Source organism: Cupressus sempervirens, chromosome 3 (genome assembly GCF_028749045.1).
Source record: "Cupressus sempervirens isolate cs-2001-9-10 chromosome 3, ASM2874904v1, whole genome shotgun sequence".
NCBI classification, from domain to species: Eukaryota; Viridiplantae; Streptophyta; class Pinopsida; order Cupressales; family Cupressaceae; genus Cupressus; species Cupressus sempervirens.
Genome location: NC_143120.1, coordinates 984,554,085 through 984,562,514, shown reverse-complemented (window position 1 = coordinate 984,562,514; position 8,430 = coordinate 984,554,085).

The following is an 8,430-nucleotide window of genomic DNA, read 5'->3' as shown; positions in this document are numbered from 1 at the left end:
CTTCATTGAATTTCTAGACCACTTCTGCTAGTTGTGCCAAAATAGGTTGAGAAGTGTCAACCTCAATGCTGAGTGCCTCTACAAGAATGTTCTTTACATCTTCAAGCACTTTGAATTCTTTGTTCCTTTCTTCTCTAAGCCTTTTCTACTTATCTTTCTTCTGTAAAAGTTCTTCTATTATGTGCATTTGATCAGTATTTAGATTAGAGATATCCCAATTCAAGATAACTATATCCTCATCAAGATCAATGTCTTCTTCCTTTTCTTTGCCTTTGCTAGTAACTTTTGTACTCAGTCGAGGCTTGGTCTCAACTGTCCTTGTACTTATTATTTGTATGTTATGAGTAGAAAAAATGGTGGAAATAGAAGGATTGGCAGTGAAAGTAGATATGACACTTATTGAAGAAATACCTTGTTGTTGAGTAACCAAAATTGATGAGGGAGGAATCACTGACTTCTCGGTAGATGAAGTGTTGGTCACTTCTGTCAATGAAGTACTAAGCTGGACAAGTCCAAAGATTGGTTGAGTGCTTGGATTAGCAGTGTTTGACACAACCAACTTAGCAATAGCTTTCTCTGAGCTAGACGACTTTGAAGCTTTTCTTAGAGAGTGAGGAAGTGAGGATATAATTTATGCTGCAATCTTTTCAAGTTTGGTCTCCTCAATGCTCTAAATCTCAAGGAGATTCTCCTTAGTGGCTTCATGTTCTTGTTCCTCATCATCTTTATTCTCATCATTTGTTTCTTCTTTATCATTATTGCCTTCTCATTCCTTATCATCTTCACCATCATCATCCTTATCACTAACATTAATAAAAAAAACCACTCTTCTTATGAAGATTATAGATATTCTTCCATGTGTTGGTAGCATTCTTCACTACATGTTCAATATCATTGATCAATATCAAGCAAGTGTTAAATTTCAGCATAATTTTTTCTTCATTTTGGTTGATGGATTCTTTAACTTCTTTGTCACTCGACTCGGCATGAGTTTCCTTAGGGTTTGCTCAAATATGTCTTTAGTAGTTTTCTTGGCCTATTCCCATCTTGGCTTGATTTTCTCCAACTATTCACTGAGAATCTGTTGTGCAAGTTGATTTTTGCCTTTGCCAACTATAAAAATTTTCCTTAGGGAAAAATTCACAAAAGAACTAAGAACTCAAACACAAGCATAACTATAGTACAAAAAGGAGTATGATCAGAATAAAAATGTATTCAATTCAATATGTATAACAGTACACTAGGAGTGCCTGTATATAAAGGCCTCTAAGATGCATCTAGAATGCCTAGGAATCAACTACATGATAAGTCATACAACTAGGCACATGTCCACTAGATATGGATTATCCTCCATTAAGCACATAAGTAAGTGCAATGATGAGAGGATAAGCCTGCAAAGGTGTACTATGCAAATCAATGTTGTAGACAACATGTGCTAAAAAGTGAGTGCGAATAACTGTGTTGTCTACATGACAACTCAGTGAATGATGCAAACTCCAGTGTTGTAGACACCATGTGCTAAATTAGAGTTGTGTACTTTTATGTTGTCAACATGACAACTCAAAAAGGTACACAAACTCCTAAGTGTCTCACAAAATAAATAATAAAATAATGCAATATAATAAAATGATGCATTAACCTCAGTAAACTTAAGTAAGTGTAAATAGTAATAACTTATTTACACAAACACCCCCCCTTAAGTGCAACTTAGGGGAATGCCCTTAAGCTTACAAAAACTAGAATGAAATGTAGGATGGGTCCTGACTACTAGGCCATGTTAGGTACCCATGTACATAATGAAATGCAATCTCTCATAAAGTATAGAAAGAGGGAAAACCTCATGGGAAAAACCCTCCCCCAAAAAGAGAGATGTAAAGACAAGATGCATAGATGGATGGAGTAATCAAGACCCCCGATTATGACATACATCAAGTATATACAATAGTGAAGAATGAGAAGAACAATACCTTGTGAGAGGAAAAAGTCCCCCCATAAGAAAGAAGAGGAAGAGAGACAAGGTTGTCCCCCCACCACCAATAAAGAATGCCGACCAGTGAGTGCTGCTCCAAGGAAGAAGATGGACCATGACTACAGAATGATGTTCCTCCCCTTTGGAAGAAACAATGGCAAAGGTACAATCCTGAAGATGTATGGTGGCCCTAAAGCCTGCTCAAGTATCCCTGTGTTGATGTTGATGTTCACCCCTTCCAACTGTGTTGAAAAGAGAGAATGCAGATTTGGCAAGGATGTCTATTGAACCTATTCTAATGAACCATCTGTCTCCTCAACTAATAAAGAGACCTCCAACAACTACTATTCATAATGATCCACAATCATGTCAACCTGTAAAGATCGATCATCTAAAGAATGGACAAGAGGGTTAGAGTGAGCCCTCACAACAATTGTACAAGGATCATCTTCATCAAAGAGATGATGTAAATCATCAAGGTTGTCTCCCAAATGTGTGGCGTGTGACTCCATGAACAAACCTGCAATGTCTTCCATGTAGTCATCCCCTGTTGCTGGAGCTGGAAGACAATGTGTACTCTACTGTGCTAGACCTATCACTATGGCAATGTATGCATGTGGATTATATTGATGCCATGACCTCTCGCTGCAACTATTGATAGAACCCTGCATGTCTGAATTTGTTGAAGCACTATCACTGGTGTCACTATCATTTTCCACAGTATAAGAAGTGTGGAGAGGATTAGAGGATAAGATAGGTGAACTTTCCTCAAAGTGTACATCCTTCTCCACAAAGATCTTATGAGTCTCTAGATCCATAAATCTATAAGCCTTCACATTGTCTTCATATCCTATGAAAGTACAAGGCCTAGGTGATGGTGACTTGCATCCCTTGGAAGATAGGTTTGCCCATTCTGGAAAACTAAAGACTCTGAAGTGACTCACAACTGGTTTTCTACCGCACCATGCCTCAAAAGGAGTCTTCCCATCTAAGGCATTATGAGGAGACTTGTTAAGTATGTGAGTAGCACTACTAATGGCTTCAACTTCAAGTTTAGGATCAAGAGACTTGGCTTTAATCATGCAACTTTCCATGGTTTGAAGAGTCCTAATCCTCAGTGCTGCAACATCTGTCTTGTGCAGACTGAGTGCTGGTGGATTCTAAAGATCAATTCCCTCAAGTTTGCAAAAATATTTAAGTCTTCTATCCACATATCTTCTTTCGTAGTCCATCTATAGAACCTTGATGGCTTTCCTTGATTTTTGTTCAACATGATTGAAGCTTATGAACCGCTTCACTCTTGTGATGAAGAAAATAGACCCATGTGAATCATGAAAATTCATCAACAAAGGTAAGGATGTAGTGGCCTTAGCTGACTGTGTCACTACAAAAGGTCCTACTAAAACCATGTGAACCACCTGAAGAACAATTGGTGCTCTTGAAGACTTCTCTTTATCATACTTATCATTGAGATGCATATCTGCTAAACATGATGAACACTCTCCCTTAGAAAATTTGATGTTAGGTAGACCTTTGACCATGTGTTTTGAGCAAAGTTGCTAAAGATAGCGAAAGGCAAGATGACCAAACCGCTCATGCCAAATATTGTTGTGTGAATTAGAGTGAGTTAATAAGGCTTGAGAAGGAGACTTAGGCACAAAGTGAGAGAAGGAATAAAGCCTCTTGTCATAATTGACTTTTCTTGCTACAACCGATGAATCATCTTTGAGACTTCGCACCATCACTAAATCTGGAAGGAACTCAACTTTGTTGCCATCTCCAAGGTGAGTGATTTGGTAAATTGAGAGGAGATTGGAGCTAAGATTTTGAATGTAGAAATATATTTGAATTCCCCATTATCCATTTCCACATGTCCTTTCCCTTCAACTTCCATTTTAGTATCATCTCCCATGAAGATGTGTGGTACCTATGACTGCTTCAATGAAGAAAAGTCTCCCTTTGAAGAACCCATATGATAGGAGGTACCTGAGTCAAGTATCCATTCCAAATTACAACTTGAATTTTCCATAAGTACTTTCCCTTTTCCCTTTGAAGAGGTTGGAGTTGAATCCTTGGAAGTACTTGACACTTGAATTTTGTTCTTCTTGAGTAGGTTTCCCAACTCATTGATTCTTTTAGTCTTGCAATGATGCTCATCATGATTTGGCTTTTTGCAATATGCACAAAATAGTTTGTCCTTCTTTTCATTACTTCCCTTCTTGTTGGAAGAAGAACTGCCTTGTTGTGAGGAGGATTATTGTGTCTCAAATTGTGATTTTTACTTCCGTTGCTTCTTATTGTTGTTGCTAGAACTTTTCCCTCCTTGACTTGAGTGGTGCTCATCGCTAGCCACTAATGCTTTGGTCTTTGATGTTGTGAGAAGTCCCAAATCTATCAAGTGAAATTGTTCAACAATCAACATCTTTGAAAATGCATCAAATGTAGGCTTCTGGTAAGCACTTCTCGTGGTCAACCTATGAGTATTATGACTTGAAACAAAGGAAGCATACTCTAAAGGTAGCCTCTTCAAGATGTGATGAATCAACTTGTCATCCTTCATGGGATTTCCTTAATCTTTAAGTAGTGCTCTATACTCATTGGCTTTGTTGATGTAATCATGAATTGTGTCAAAATTCTTTTGACCCAGGAGAAGTAGATCATCCTCAATCTAAAAACCCTTTTCCTCATCCACCTTACCATACAATGATTCAAGTTTGTCCCATGCAAGTTTGGATTCCTTCAAACTGGAAATGTGGAAGAAGAGATCTTTATGTATAGAATTCCTGATAATTCCTAAAGCCTGTTGGTCTTGTTGTTGCTCTGATACCATGTAAGAATTTTTCTTAGCGCAAAATTCACCCAAGAACTAAGAACTCAAACACAAGCACAATTGTAGACCAAAATTGAGTATGATTAGAATAAAAATGTATTTGATTCAATATGCATAAAAGTACACTAGGAGTGACTATATATAAAGGCCTCTGAGATGCATCTAGAATGCCTAGGAATTAGCTACATGATAAGTCATACAACTAGGCACATGTCCACTAGATATGGATTATCCTCCATTAAGTGCAGAAGTAAGTGCGATGATGAGAGGATAAGCCTACAAAGGTGTATCATGCAAATCAATGCTGTAGACAACATGTGCTAAAAAGGGAGTGTGAATAACTGTGTTGTCTACATGACAACTCACTGAATGATGCAAACTCCAATGTTGTAGACACCATGTGTTGAATTAGAGTTGCGTACTTCTATGTTGTCAACATGAAAACTCAAAAAGGTACACAAACTCCCAACTGTCTCACAAAATAAATAATAAAATAATGCAATATAATAAAATAATGCAATATAATAAAATAATGCACTAACCTAAGTAAACTTAAGTAAGTGTAAATAGTAAATACTTATTTACACCATCACTAACATTGGAAACCCTGTGATCAGATGAATCATTTTCTTCATTATCAAAATAGGTTACTCCGACCATAATTTCCCATTATGCACATGGTTGAGGATAAATCTTATCCACCTTATCTAAAAATGTCAGGGCATGTGTGGAATGTGGGTCAATCCCTTCACTTCTAGGTGTTGATGCTCTGGTTTTAGCACACCATTCACACAAAACTTCTCTAGAGTTTCATCCTTTTCTAGGTTTCCTATATCTTGGATAGAACATCAAAAATGTGAATGAATATCATTAACTAGAAGTACCTTAGCTGGGATTTGAGATTGAGATCTGGTTGGATCTAGGGTTTCTACAATAGCTAGACTAAGCTTGAACTCATGTGCTTTCCATTCAGCTCCATGGACTAGCATCTTAGACCCTTTCTTTGTCTTGCTACTGGAGGATGTCATCACTTGATAAGGTTACAAAAAACATGGAAAACCTTAGCAACAATTCACATAGATTGCTCGGATGCACAAAAATCACTCTTTGCAAATAGCTCTTGAGAATTCATGGTGAGAAATGAATTTAATTTCACCCTTTTATCAGATTTCATCTTTTAATCGCTATAAATGCTTGGTACATTTGTTTGGTCGATGATAGGCTCTCTTCCACTCGGCTTGAATTTAATGCTTGATAAGAACATTCACGACTCAGTGTCCACACAACAACTTAGTTACTCTCGATCTTGCTTGACAGGGTCTTGCGACCTGACCTCACTCGATAAGGTCCAAAATTCCTTGAACACTTGGTGATCCATTTGCATCTTAAATGTTGATATGGATCTTTCTTTTCTCTCCAAGATAGATGAAGATTTGAAGAAGTGCACACTAGTTATCACTTGACCCGAGCTATAGTTCTACTCACTATACAAAGATTAGGTTTTTAACTGATATGCAGGTAAAATTACTAAGGGAAGAAGCCACGATAAGAGACACACTTGTAGATATACAAGACATGATTCTCCCAAACATGGATGCATTACATAAACATATTCCACATGCTAAAACTCTCATCCATGATAACAAATTCTTTGTTTCTGATCACATGATGGAATTATGAGTGGAAGTTTAGATTGCATTACATGCAAGTAAGGTGTTGCAAGAAAATTGGGATAAGACATTGTCATTGATTCTAAAGGTACATTCTGATTTATTGTCACATTTTGGAATAACCATGTAGAATACACCTTTGGCATTTATGTCAAAAAGGGGGAGAAGATGTATATAACATGTAAAGCATAAGGGGGAGAAGATATAATAAAAGATGTAAAGAAGAGAAGATGTATATATTGTATATTGAATATATATATGTATGGGGGAGCATTATTTAGATAAAAATCTCTTACAAAAGCAATTTTGAAAATTTTCAAAAATAGAGTATGTTACTGAGTTGAAGACATAGGATGGAGAATAAAGATTTTTTTGAACTTTTTGAAAATTCAGTTTTGATTGATAAGTTTTTTTGTCACTAATTCCAAAGAGGGAGATTGTTGACATTATAGTCAAATTTGTTTATTAGTGACACACACACACACACTTATTCAGACACCTAATAGTTACTGAGCTTATTGTATACTTAACAATATTAACCAAGTAATTTAGGCTCTATCAAGTTCTACAGTTGCTATTGAGTACCAGGAACAATATTCAGTTTGCGCCAAGCAGTTTCTACTAGAGTGGTGATTGTTAATGTAAACTGAGCTTCATAGTGTTTATTGAGTCTCTTAGTGCAAACCAAGTTCTATAGTAGTTACCAAGCTCACACATTTAGAAATGTGAATCCAGTGTTGACCTATCCATACAATGTTAACCAAGTGATTTAGTTTATACTGAGCTCATAGTACTAGCATTGATTGAGCTATGTAGTGTGAATCAAGTGATTCAGTTTATATGTCAAGTTTCATAGTATTCACTGAGTTACCAGTGCAAACTAAGTTTAGACTACTTGGAAGTGATCAGTATGGACCAAGCTTCTACATCTACCGAGTGCATGATGATGCTGAGCATTGACAATGGATGTCAAGTATCATAACCTCACCAAGTTAGTCTTTAGAACTTGAGTTCCTATAGTTGGGCCGACTTTGTTTATTGTGGTGAAACTTGTACTAGAGTTGACTTTGTTGATTTGTAATTTGGATTGGTATATATGTAATGTATTGTATCACATCTAATATATATGACATAAGTATGATGCAAATTTAAGAAAAGTGGAAGTGTGAAGTAAAAAGGCTACAACAGTATAAGGAGCAGTAAATATTTATCTATCACAGTAAGGTGATCATTATACTCAAAGGAATCTCATTCAACAAATCAAGTTGTAGATCAAAGATCAACCACTGTTTCATCCTAACAGGTGGAATAGTTATATCCTTTCACAAGGTAGATGTAATAGTCTTTTGTAAATCTCTTTACTAAGTGCATACTTCATTGTATGTTTGTAAATCCTTTTGCAAGGTGGATTTAGCAATCCTTATTGCTCCTAATAGGAAAGATCATCAAAAGTGATCATTATAAGTCTTAATAGGCCAAATTTATACTACAGTACTAAAGCTTGTAGGTATCATCCCCACCCCAGTTTTACTTTCTATTTGGAAGGTTTCTAGGTCACCATATTGTGTGCCAAAGTGTTATTAATGTTTTAGTACTTTCAAATTTTTCATGCATGCAATTAGATTAGAATACACATGAAGGATTAATTATTAATCAAAGATAAAGTTATATAAGTTACTAATTCACCCCTCTCCTCTTGGTAACTTAGCCTATCATATATTTCCACTCTTTAAGAATGTTCTTTACATCTTAAAGCACTTGGAATTGTCTATTCCTTTCTTCTCTAATCCTATTCTACTTAGCTTTCTTCTGTAGAAGTTCTCTTATTAAGTGCATTTGATCCGGATTTAGATTAGAGATATCCAAATTTGGGATAACTATATCCTCATTAAGATCAATATCTTCTTCCTTTTCTTTGCCTTTGCTAGAAACTTTTGTACTCGATTGACGCTTGGTCTCAA